We start from the raw sequence: 14,144 nt of genomic DNA, 5'->3' as shown, positions 1-14,144 counted from the left end.
GATTTCAGCTCACCTAAGTCAAGATCCAGGGAGAAAATAAACATTTAGTTTTTTACCCAAATAGCCCAATTTTGAAAAGTTTTCCATATCCGCGGTCATCAAAAATACTCATTTTTGGCCCGAAAATCCAACTTCACGAAATAAGCTCAAATGTTCACACATGGTGGGTAGAGGCCAGAATAAATCCCCAAGAGATTTCAGCTCACCTAAGTCAAGATCCAGGGAGAAAATAAACAATTTAGTTTTTTACCCAAATAGCCCAAATCTTGAAAAGTTTTCCATATCCGCGGTCATCAAAAATACTCATTTTTGGCCCGAAAATCCAACTTCACGAAATTAGCTCAAATGTTCACACATGGTGGGTAGAGACCAGAATGAATCCCGAGAGATTTCAGCTCACCTTAGTCAAGATCCAGGAGAAAATAAACATTTCAGTTTTTCCCAAATAGCCCAAATCTTGAAAGTTTTTCATATCCGCGGTCATCAAAAATACTCATTTTTGGCCCGAAAATCCAACTTCACGAAATTAAGTCAAATGTTCACACAAGGTGGGTAGAGGCCAGAAATAAATCCCCGAGAGATTTCAGCTCACCTAAGTCAAGATCCAGGGAGAAAATAAACAATTTAGTTTTTTACCCAAATAGCCCAAATTTTGAAAGTTTTCCATATCCGCGGTCATCAAAAATACTCATTTTTGGCCCGAAAATCCAACTTCACGAAATTACGTCAAATGTTCACACATGGTGGGTAGAGGCCAGGAATAAATCCCTAGAGATTTCAGCTCACTTAAGTCAAGATCCAGGGAGAAATAAACAATTTAGTTTTTCCAAATAGCCCAAATTTTGAAAAGTTTTCCATATCCGCGGTCATCAAAAATACTCATTTTTGGCCCGAAAATCCAACTTCACGAAATTAACTCAAATGTTCACACATGGTGGGTAGAGGCCAGAAATAAATCCCCGAGAGATTTCAGCTCACCTAAGTCAAGATCCAGGGAGAAAATAAACAATTTAGTTTTTTACCCAAATAGCCCAAATCTTGAAAAGTTTTCCATATCCGCGGTCATCAAAAATACTCATTTTTGGCCCGAAAATCCAACTTCACGAAATTAGCTCAAATGTTCACACATGGTGGGTAGAGGCCAGAAATAAATCCCCAGAGATTTCAGCTCACCTAAGTCAAGATCCAGGGAGAAAATAAACATTTAGTTTTTTACCCAAATAGCCCAAATCTTGAAAAGTTTTCCATATCCGCGGTCATCAAAAACACTCATTTTTGGCCCGAAAATCCAACTTCACGAAATTAGCTCAAATGTTCACACATGGTGGGTAGAGGCCAGAATAAATCCCCGAGAGATTTCAGCTCACCTAAGTCAAGATCCAGGGAGAAAATAAACATTTCAGTTTTTTACCCAAATAGCCCAAATCTTGAAAAGTTTTCCATATCCGCGGTCATCAAAAATACTCATTTTTGGCCCGAAAATCCAACTTCACACGAAATTACGTCAAATGTTCACACATGGTGGGTAGAGGCCAGAATAAATCCCAGAGATTTCAGCTCACTTAAGTCAAGATCCAGGGAGAAAATAAACAATTTAGTTTTTTACCCAAATAGCCCAAATCTTGAAAAGTTTTCCATATCCGCGGTCATCAAAAATACTCATTTTTGGCCCGAAAATCCAACTTCACGAAATAACTCAAATGTTCACACATGGTGGGTAGAGGCCAGAAATAAATCCCCAAGAGATTTCAGCTCACCTAAGTCAAGATCCAGGAGAAAATAAACATTTAGTTTTTTACCCAAATAGCCCAAATCTTGAAAAGTTTTCATATCCGCGGTCATCAAAAATACTCATTTTTGGCCCGAAAATCCAACTTCACGAAATTAGCTCAAATGTTCACACATGGTGGGTAGAGGCCAGAAATAAATCCCCGAGAGATTTCAGCTCACCTAAGTCAAGATCCAGGGAGAAAATAAAAATTTTAGTTTTTTACCCAAATAGCCCAAATCTTGAAAAGTTTTCCATATCCGCGGTCATCAAAAATACTCATTTTTGGCCCGAAAATCCAACTTCACAAAATTAAGTCAAATGTTCACACATGGTGGGTAGAGGCCAGAAATAAATCCCGAGAGATTTCAGCTCACCTAAGTCAAGATCCAGGGAGAAAATAAACAATTTAGTTTTTTACCCAAATAGCCCAAATCTTGAAAAGTTTTCCATATCCGCGGTCATCAAAAATACTCATTTTTGGCCCGAAAATCCAACTTCACGAAATTAGTCAAATGTTCCCAGCAGGTGGGTAGAGGCCAGAAATAAACCCCCTAGAGATTTCAGCTCAACTAAGTCAAGATCCAGGGAGAAAATAAACAATTTAGTTTTTTACCCAAATAGCCCAAATCTTGAAAAGTTTTCCATATCCGCGGTCATCAAAAATACTCATTTTGGCCCGAAAATCCACTTCACAAATTAAGTCAAATGTTCACACATGGTGGGTAGAGGCCAGAAATAAATCCCCGAGAGATTTCAGCTCACCTAAGTCAAGATCCAGGGAGAAAATAAACAATTTAGTTTTTTACCCAAATAGCCCAAATCTTGAAAAGTTTTCCATATCCGCGGTCATCAAAAATTCTCATTTTTGGCCCGAAAATCCAACTTCACAAATTAAGTCAAATGTTCACACAGGTGGGTAGAGGCCAGAAATAAATCCCCGAGAGATTTCAGCTCACCTAAGTCAAGATCCAGGGAGAAAATAAACAATTTAGTTTTTTCCCAAATAGCCCAAATTTGAAAGTTTTCCATATCCGCGGTCATCAAAAATACTCATTTTTGGCCCGAAAATCCAACTTCACGAAATTAAGTCAAATGTTCCCAGTAGGTGGGTAGAGGCCAGCAATAAATCCCCGAGAGATTTCAGCTCAACTAAGTCAAGATCCAGGGAGAAAATAAACATTTAGTTTTTTACCCAAATAGCCCAAATCTTGAAAAGTTTTCCATATCCGCGGTCATCAAAAATACTCATTTTTGGCCCGAAAATCCAACTTCACGAAATTACGTCAAATGTTCACACATGGTGGGTAGAGGCAGAAATAAATCCCCGAGGGATTTCAGCTCACCTAAGTCAAGATCCAGGGAGAAAATAAACAATTTAGTTTTTTACCCAAATAGCCCAAATTTTGAAAAGTTTTCCATATCCGCAGTCATCAAAAATACTCATTTTTGGCCCGAAAATCCAACTTCACGAAATTAGCTCAAATGTTCACACATGGTGGGTAGAGGCCAGAATAAATCCCCAAGAGATTTCAGCTCACCTAAGTCAAGATCCAGGGAGAAAATAAACAATTTAGTTTTTTACCCAAATAGCCCAAATCTTGAAAAGTTTTCCATATCCGCGGTCATCAAAAATACTCATTTTTGGCCCGAAAATCCAACTTCACGAAATTAGCTCAAATGTTCACACATGGTGGGTAGAGGCCAGAATAAATCCCGAGAGATTTCAGCTCACCTAGTCAAGATCCAGGGAGAAAATAAACATTTCAGTTTTTTACCCAAATAGCCCAAATCTTGAAAGTTTTTCATATCCGCGGTCATCAAAAATACTCATTTTTGGCCCGAAAATCCAACTTCACGAAATTAAGTCAAATGTTCACACAAGGTGGGTAGAGGCCAGAAATAATCCCCAGAGATTTCAGCTCACCTAAGTCAAGATCCAGGGAGAAAATAAACAATTTAGTTTTTTACCCAAATAGCCCAAATTTGAAAGTTTTCCATATCCGCGGTCATCAAAAATACTCATTTTTGGCCCGAAAATCCAACTTCACGAAATTACGTCAAATGTTCACACATGGTGGGTAGAGGCCAGGAAATAAATCCCTAGGAGATTTCAGCTCACTTAAGTCAAGATCCAGGGAGAAATAAACAATTTAGTTTTTTACCCAAATAGCCCAAATTTGAAAAGTTTTCCATATCCGCGGTCATCAAAAATACTCATTTTTGGCCCGAAAAACCAACTTCACGAAATTAGCTCAAATGTTCACACATGGTGGGTAGAGGCCAGAAATAAATCCCCGAGAGATTTCAGCTCACCTAAGTCAAGATCCAGGGAGAAAATAAACAATTTAGTTTTTTACCCAAATAGCCCAAATCTTGAAAAGTTTTCCATATCCGCGGTCATCAAAAATACTCATTTTTGGCCCGAAAATCCAACTTCACGAAATTAGCTCAAATGTTCACACATGGTGGGTAGAGGCCAGGAAATAAATCCCCAGAGATTTCAGCTCACCTAAGTCAAGATCCAGGGAGAAAATAAACATTTAGTTTTTTACCCAAATAGCCCAAATCTTGAAAAGTTTTCCATATCCGCGGTCATCAAAAATACTCATTTTTGGCCCGAAAATCCAACTTCACGAAATTAGCTCAAATGTTCACACATGGTGGGTAGAGGCCAGAAATAAATCCCCGAGAGATTTCAGCTCACCTAAGTCAAGATCCAGGGAGAAAATAAACATTTCAGTTTTTTACCCAAATAGCCCAAATCTTGAAAAGTTTTCCATATCCGCGGTCATCAAAAATACTCATTTTTGGCCCGAAAATCCAACTTCACGAAATTACGTCAAATGTTCACACATGGTGGGTAGAGGCCAGGAATAAATCCCCAGGAGATTTCAGCTCACTTAAGTCAAGATCCAGGGAGAAAATAAACAATTTAGTTTTTTACCCAAATAGCCCAAATCTTGAAAAGTTTTCCATATCCGCGGTCATCAAAAATACTCATTTTTGGCCCGAAAATCCAACTTCACGAAATAAGCTCAAATGTTCACACATGGTGGGTAGAGGCCAGAAATAAATCCCCAGAGATTTCAGCTCACCTAATTCAAGATCCAGGGAGAAAATAAACATTTAGTTTTTTACCCAAATAGCCCAAATCTTGAAAAGTTTTCCATATCCGCGGTCATCAAAAATACTCATTTTTGGCCCGAAAACCAACTTCACGAAATTAGCTCAAATGTTCACACATGGTGGGTAGAGGCCAGAAATAAATCCCCGAGAGATTTCAGCTCACCTAAGTCAAGATCCAGGAGAAAATAAAAAATTTAGTTTTTTACCCAAATAGCCCAAATCTTGAAAAGTTTTCCATATCCGCGGTCATCAAAAATACTCATTTTTGGCCCGAAAATCCAACTTCACAAAATTAGTCAAATGTTCACACATGGTGGGTAGAGGCCAGAAATAAATCCCCGAGAGATTTCAGCTCACTAAGTCAAGATCCAGGGAGAAAATAAACAATTTAGTTTTTTACCCAAATAGCCCAAATTTTGAAAAGTTTTCCATATCCGCGGTCATCAAAAATACTCATTTTTGGCCCGAAAATCCAACTTCACGAAATTAAGTCAAATGTTCACACAGGTGGGTAGAGGCCAGAAATAAACCCCTAGAGATTTCAGCTCAACTATTCAAGATCCAGGGAGAAAATAAACAATTTAGTTTTTTACCCAAATAGCCCAAATCTTGAAAAGTTTTCCATATCCGCGGTCATCAAAAATACTCTTTTTTGCCCGAAAATCCAACTTCACAAATTAAGTCAAATGTTCACACAGGTGGGTAGAGGCCAGAAATAAATCCCCGAGAGATTTCAGCTCACCTAAGTCAAGATCCAGGGAGAAAATAAACATTTCAGTTTTTTACCCAAATAGCCCAAATCTTGAAAAGTTTTTCATATCCGCGGTCATCAAAAATACTCATTTTTGGCCCGAAAATCCAACTTCACGAAATTAAGTCAAATGTTCACACAAGGTGGGTAGAGGCCAGAAATAAATCCCCGAGAGATTTCAGCTCACCTAAGTCAAGATCCAGGGAGAAAATAAACAATTTAGTTTTTACCAAATAGCCCAAATTTTGAAAAGTTTTCCATATCCGCGGTCATCAAAAATACTCATTTTTGGCCCGAAAATCCAACTTCACGAAATTAGTCAAATGTTCACACATGGTGGGTAGAGGCCAGAAATAAATCCCTAGAGATTTCAGCTCACCTAAGTCAAGATCCAGGGAGAAAATAAACAATTTAGTTTTTTACCCAAATAGCCCAAATCTTGAAAAGTTTTCCATATCCGCGGTCATCAAAAATACTCATTTTTGCCCGAAAATCCAACTTCACAAATTAAGTCAAATGTTCACACAGGTGGGTAGAGGCCAGAAATACCCCGAGAGATTTCAGCTCACCTAAGTCAAGATCCAGGGAGAAAATAAACAATTTAGTTTTTTACCCAAATAGCCCAAATTTGAAAAGTTTTCCATATCCGCGGTCATCAAAAATACTCATTTTTGGCCCGAAAATCCAACTTCACGAAATTAAGTCAAATGTTCACACAGGTGGGTAGAGGCCAGCAATAAATCCCCGAGAGATTTCAGCTCACTAAGTCAAGATCCAGGTAAAAATAAACAATTTAGTTTTTTTACCCAAATAGCCCAAATCTTGACAAGTTTTTCATACTCGCGGTCATCAAAAATACTCATTTTTGGCCCGAAAATCCAACTTCACGAAATTAGCTCAAATGTTCACACATGGTGGGTAGAGGCCAGAATAAATCCCCAGAGATTTCAGCTCACCTAAGTCAAGATCCAGGGAGAAAATAAACATTTAGTTTTTTACCCAAATAGCCCAAATCTTGAAAAGTTTTCCATATCCGCGGTCATCAAAAACTCATTTTTGGCCCGAAAATCCAACTTCACGAAATTAGCTCAAATGTTCACACATGGTGGGTAGAGGCAGGAATAAATCCCCGAGAGATTTCAGCTCACCTAAGTCAAGATCCAGGGAGAAAAACAATTTCAGTTTTTTTACCCAAATAGCCCAAATCTTGAAAAGTTTTCCATATCCGCGGTCATCAAAAATACTCATTTTTGGCCCGAAAATCCAACTTCACGAAATTAGTCAAATGTTCACACATGGTGGGTAGAGGCCAGGAATAAATCCCCAGGAGATTTCAGCTCACCTAAGTCAAGATCCAGGGAGAAAATAAACAATTTAGTTTTTTACCCAAATAGCCCAAATCTTGAAAAGTTTTCCATATCCGCGGTCATCAAAAATACTCATTTTTGGCCCGAAAATCCAACTTCACGAAATAAGCTCAAATGTTCACACATGGTGGGTAGAGGCCAGAAATAAATCCCAAGAGATTTCAGCTCACCTTATCAAGATCCAGGGAGAAAATAAACAATTTAGTTTTTTACCCAAATAGCCCAAATCTTGAAAAGTTTTCCATATCCGCGGTCATCAAAAATACTCATTTTTGGCCCGAAAATCCAACTTCACGAAATTAGCTCAAATGTTCACACATGGTGGGTAGAGGCCAGAAATAAATCCCCGAGAGATTTCAGCTCACCTAAGTCAAGATCCAGGGAGAAAATAAACAATTTAGTTTTTTACCCAAATAGCCCAAATCTTGAAAAGTTTTTCATATCCGCGGTCATCAAAAATACTCATTTTTGGCCCGAAAATCCAACTTCACGAAATTAAGTCAAATGTTCACACATGGTGGGTAGAGGCCAGAAATAAATCCCCGAGAGATTTCAGCTCACCTAAGTCAAGATCCAGGGAGAAAATAAACAATTTAGTTTTTTACCCAAAGCCCAAATTTTGAAAAGTTTTCCATATCCGCGGTCATCAAAAATACTCATTTTTGGCCCGAAAATCCAACTTCACGAAATTAGTCAAATGTTCACACATGGTGGGTAGAGGCCAGAAATACCCCCTAGAGATTTCAGCTCACCTAAGTCAAGATCCAGGGAGAAAATAAACAATTTAGTTTTTTACCCAAATAGCCCAAATCTTGAAAAGTTTTCCATATCCGCGGTCATCAAAAATACTCATTTTTGGCCCGAAAATCCAACTTCACGAAATTAGTCAAATGTTCACACATGGTGGGTAGAGGCCAGAAATAAATCCCCGAGAGATTTCAGCTCACCTAAGTCAAGATCCAGGGAGAAAATAAACATTTCAGTTTTTTACCCAAATAGCCCAAATCTTGAAAGTTTTCCATATCCGCGGTCATCAAAAATACTCATTTTTGGCCCGAAAATCCAACTTCACGAAATTAGTCAAATGTTCACACATGGTGGGTAGAGGCCAGAAATAAATCCCCGAGAGATTTCAGCTCACCTAAGTCAAGATCCAGGGAGAAAATAAACAATTTAGTTTTTACCCAAATAGCCCAAATCTTGAAAGTTTTCCATATCCGCGGTCATCAAAAATACTCATTTTTGGCCGAAAATCCAACTTCACGAAATTAGTCAAATGTTCACACATGGTGGGTAGAGGCCAGAAATAAATCCCCAGGAGATTTCAGCTCACTTAAGTCAAGATCCAGGAGAAAATAAACAATTTAGTTTTTTACCCAAATAGCCCAAATCTTGAAAAGTTTTCCATATCCGCGGTCATCAAAAATACTCATTTTTGGCCCGAAAATCCAACTTCACGAAATTAGTCAAATGTTCACACATGGTGGGTAGAGGCCAGAAATAAATCCCCAGAGATTTCAGCTCACCTAAGTCAAGATCCAGGGAGAAAATAAACAATTTAGTTTTTTACCCAAATAGCCCAAATTTGAAAAGTTTTCCATATCCGCGGTCATCAAAAATACTCATTTTTGGCCCGAAAATCCAACTTCACGAAATTAAGTCAAATGTTCACACATGGTGGGTAGAGGCCAGAAATAAATCCCCGAGAGATTTCAGCTCACCTAAGTCAAGATCCAGGGAAAATAAACAATTTAGTTTTTTACCCAAATAGCCCAAATCTTGAAAAGTTTTCCATATCCGCGGTCATCAAAAATACTCATTTTTGGCCCGAAAATCCAACTTCACGAAATTAGCGTCAAATGTTCACACATGGTGGGTAGAGGCCAGAATAAATCCCCAGAGATTTCAGCTCACCTAAGTCAAGATCCAGGAGAAAATAAACAATTTAGTTTTTTACCCAAATAGCCCAAATCTTGAAAGTTTTCCATATCCGCGGTCATCAAAAATACTCATTTTTGGCCCGAAAATCCAACTTCACGAAATTAGCTCAAATGTTCACACATGGTGGGTAGAGGCCAGAAATAAATCCCCAAGAGATTTCAGCTCACCTAAGTCAAGATCCAGGAGAAAATAAACAATTTAGTTTTTTACCCAAATAGCCCAAATCTTGAAAAGTTTTCCATATCCGCGGTCATCAAAAATACTCATTTTTGGCCCGAAAATCCAACTTCACGAAATTAAGTCAAATGTTCCACAGGTGGGTAGAGGCCAGAAATAAACCCCTAGAGATTTCAGCTCACCTAAGTCAAGATCCAGGAGAAAATAAACAATTTAGTTTTTTACCCAAATAGCCCAAATCTTGAAAAGTTTTCCATATCCGCGGTCATCAAAAATACTCATTTTTGGCCCGAAAATCCAACTTCACGAAATTAAGTCAAATGTTCACACATGGTGGGTAGAGGCCAGAAATAAATCCCCGAGAGATTTCAGCTCACCTAAGTCAAGATCCAGGGAGAAAATAAACATTTAGTTTTTACCCAAATAGCCCAAATCTTGAAAGTTTTCCATATCCGCGGTCATCAAAAATACTCATTTTTGGCCCGAAAATCCAACTTCACGAAATTAGTCAAATGTTCACACATGGTGGGTAGAGGCCAGAAATAAATCCCCGAGAGATTTCAGCTCACCTAAGTCAAGATCCAGGGAGAAAATAAACAATTTAGTTTTTTACCCAAATAGCCCAAATCTTGAAAAGTTTTCCATATCCGCGGTCATCAAAAATACTCATTTTTGGCCCGAAAATCCAACTTCACGAAATTAAGTCAAATGTTCACACATGGTGGGTAGAGGCCAGAATAAATCCCCGAGAGATTTCAGCTCACCTAAGTCAAGATCCAGGGAGAAAATAAACATTTAGTTTTTTACCCAAATAGCCCAAATCTTGAAAAGTTTTCCATATCCGCGGTCATCAAAAATACTCATTTTTGGCCCGAAAATCCAACTTCACGAAATTAGCTCAAATGTTCACACATGGTGGGTAGAGGCCAGAATAAATCCCCAGAGATTTCAGCTCACCTAAGTCAAGATCCAGGAGAAAATAAACAATTTAGTTTTTTACCCAAATAGCCCAAATCTTGAAAAGTTTTCCATATCCGCGGTCATCAAAAATACTCATTTTTGGCCCGAAAATCCAACTTCACGAAATTAGTCAAATGTTCACACAGGTGGGTAGAGGCCAGAAATAACCCCAGAGATTTCAGCTCACCTAAGTCAAGATCCAGGAGAGAAAATAAACAATTTAGTTTTTTACCCAAATAGCCCAAATCTTGAAAAGTTTTCCATATCCGCGGTCATCAAAAATACTCATTTTTGGCCCGAAAATCCAACTTCACGAAATTAGTCAAATGTTCACACATGGTGGGTAGAGGCCAGAATAAATCCCCAGAGATTTCAGCTCACCTAAGTCAAGATCCAGGGAGAAAATAAACAATTTAGTTTTTTACCCAAATAGCCCAAATCTTGAAAAGTTTTCCATATCCGCGGTCATCAAAAATACTCATTTTTGGCCCGAAAATCCAACTTCACGAAATTAGCTCAAATGTTCACACATGGTGGGTAGAGGCCAGAATAAATCCCCGAGAGATTTCAGCTCACCTAAGTCAAGATCCAGGGAGAAAATAAACAATTTAGTTTTTACCCAAATAGCCCAAATCTTGAAAAGTTTTCCATATCCGCGGTCATCAAAAATACTCATTTTTGGCCCGAAAATCCAACTTCACGAAATTAGCTCAAATGTTCACACATGGTGGGTAGAGGCCAGGAAATAAATCCCCAGAGATTTCAGCTCACCTAAGTCAAGATCCAGGGAGAAAATAAACATTTAGTTTTTTACCCAAATAGCCCAAATCTTGAAAAGTTTTCCATATCCGCGGTCATCAAAAATACTCATTTTTGGCCCGAAAATCCAACTTCACGAAATTAGCTCAAATGTTCACACATGGTGGGTAGAGGCCAGAATAAATCCCCGAGAGATTTCAGCTCACCTAAGTCAAGATCCAGGGAGAAAATAAACATTTCAGTTTTTTACCCAAATAGCCCAAATCTTGAAAAGTTTTCCATATCCGCGGTCATCAAAAATACTCATTTTTGGCCCGAAAATCCAACTTCACGAAATTAGCTCAAATGTTCACACATGGTGGGTAGAGGCCAGGAATAAATCCCCAGAGATTTCAGCTCACTTAAGTCAAGATCCAGGGAGAAAATAAACATTTAGTTTTTTACCCAAATAGCCCAAATCTTGAAAAGTTTTCCATATCCGCGGTCATCAAAAATACTCATTTTTGGCCCGAAAATCCAACTTCACGAAATTAGTCAAATGTTCACACATGGTGGGTAGAGGCCAGAAATAAATCCCCAGAGATTTCAGCTCACCTAAGTCAAGATCCAGGGAGAAAATAAAATTTAGTTTTTTACCCAAATAGCCCAAATCTTGAAAAGTTTTCCATATCCGCGGTCATCAAAAATACTCATTTTTGGCCCGAAAATCCAACTTCACGAAATAGCTCAAATGTTCACACATGGTGGGTAGAGGCCAGAATAAATCCCCGAGAGATTTCAGCTCACCTAAGTCAAGATCCAGGAGAAAATAAACAATTTAGTTTTTTACCCAAATAGCCCAAATCTTGAAAAGTTTTCCATATCCGCGGTCATCAAAAATACTCATTTTTGGCCCGAAAATCCAACTTCACGAAATTAGCTCAAATGTTCACACATGGTGGGTAGAGGCCAGAAATAAATCCCCGAGAGATTTCAGCTCACCTAAGTCAAGATCCAGGGAGAAAATAAACATTTCAGTTTTTTACCCAAATAGCCCAAATCTTGAAAAGTTTTCCATATCCGCGGTCATCAAAAATACTCATTTTTGGCCCGAAAATCCAACTTCACGAAATTAGTCTCAAATGTTCACACATGGTGGGTAGAGGCCAGAAATAAATCCCCGAGAGATTTCAGCTCACCTAAGTCAAGATCCAGGGAGAAAATAAACAATTTAGTTTTTTACCCAAATAGCCCAAATCTTGAAAAGTTTTCCATATCCGCGGTCATCAAAAATACTCATTTTTGGCCCGAAAATCCAACTTCACGAAATTAGTCAAATGTTCACACATGGTGGGTAGAGGCCAGAAATAAATCCCCAGAGATTTCAGCTCACCTAAGTCAAGATCCAGGAGAAAATAAACAATTTAGTTTTTTACCCAAATAGCCCAAATCTTGAAAAGTTTTCCATATCCGCGGTCATCAAAAATACTCATTTTTGGCCCGAAAATCCAACTTCACGAAATTAGCTCAAATGTTCACACATGGTGGGTAGAGGCCAGAAATAAATCCCCAGAGATTTCAGCTCACCTAAGTCAAGATCCAGGGAGAAAATAAACATTTAGTTTTTTACCCAAATAGCCCAAATCTTGAAAAGTTTTCCATATCCGCGGTCATCAAAAATACTCATTTTTGGCCCGAAAATCCAACTTCACGAAATTAGCTCAAATGTTCACACATGGTGGGTAGAGGCCAGAAATAAATCCCCAGAGATTTCAGCTCACCTAAGTCAAGATCCAGGGAGAAAATAAACATTTCAGTTTTTTACCCAAATAGCCCAAATCTTGAAAAGTTTTCCATATCCGCGGTCATCAAAAATACTCATTTTTGGCCCGAAAATCCAACTTCACGAATTAGCTCAAATGTTCACACATGGTGGGTAGAGGCCAGAAATAAATCCCCGAGAGATTTCAGCTCACCTAAGTCAAGATCCAGGGAGAAAATAAACATTTCAGTTTTTTACCCAAATAGCCCAAATCTTGAAAAGTTTTCCATATCCGCGGTCATCAAAAATACTCATTTTTGGCCCGAAAATCCAACTTCACGAAATTAGCTCAAATGTTCACACATGGTGGGTAGAGGCCAGAAATAAATCCCCGAGAGATTTCAGCTCACCTAAGTCAAGATCCAGGGAAAAATAAACAATTTAGTTTTTTACCCAAATAGCCCAAATCTTGAAAAGTTTTCCATATCCGCGGTCATCAAAAATACTCATTTTTGGCCCGAAAATCCAACTTCACGAAATTAGCTCAAATGTTCACACATGGTGGGTAGAGGCCAGAAATAAATCCCCAGAGATTTCAGCTCACCTAAGTCAAGATCCAGGGAGAAAATAAACAATTTAGTTTTTTACCCAAATAGCCCAAATCTTGAAAAGTTTTCCATATCCGCGGTCATCAAAAATACTCATTTTTGGCCCGAAAATCCAACTTCACAAATTAGTCAAATGTTCACACATGGTGGGTAGAGGCCAGAAATAAATCCCCGAGAGATTTCAGCTCACCTAAGTCAAGATCCAGGAGAAAATAAACAATTTAGTTTTTTACCCAAATAGCCCAAATTTGAAAAGTTTTCCATATCCGCGGTCATCAAAAATACTCATTTTTGGCCCGAAAATCCAACTTCACGAAATTAGCTCAAATGTTCACACATGGTGGGTAGAGGCCAGAAATAAATCCCCGAGAGATTTCAGCTCACCTAAGTCAAGATCCAGGGAGAAAATAAACAATTTAGTTTTTTACCCAAATAGCCCAAATCTTGAAAAGTTTTCCATATCCGCGGTCATCAAAAATACTCATTTTTGGCCCGAAAATCCAACTTCACGAAATTAGCTCAAATGTTCACACATGGTGGGTAGAGGCCAGAAATAAATCCCCAGGAGATTTCAGCTCACCTAAGTCAAGATCCAGGGAGAAAATAAACAATTTAGTTTTTTACCCAAATAGCCCAAATCTTGAAAAGTTTTCCATATCCGCGGTCATCAAAAATACTCATTTTTGGCCCGAAAATCCAACTTCACGAAATTAGTCAAATGTTCACACATGGTGGGTAGAGGCCAGAAATAAATCCCCAAGAGATTTCAGCTCACCTAAGTCAAGATCCAGGGAGAAATAAACATTTAGTTTTTTACCCAAATAGCCCAAATCTTGAAAAGTTTTCCATATCCGCGGTCATCAAAAATACTCATTTTTGGCCCGAAAATCCAACTTCACGAAATTAGCTCAAATGTTCACACATGGTGGGTAGAGGCCAGAAA

This window comes from Patiria miniata, unplaced genomic scaffold (assembly GCF_015706575.1).
Source record: "Patiria miniata isolate m_02_andy unplaced genomic scaffold, ASM1570657v1 HiC_scaffold_3, whole genome shotgun sequence".
Lineage (NCBI taxonomy): Eukaryota > Metazoa > Echinodermata > Asteroidea > Valvatida > Asterinidae > Patiria > Patiria miniata.
The sequence above is the reverse complement of the archived record's forward strand: the minus strand, read 5'-3'. Positions refer to the sequence as shown.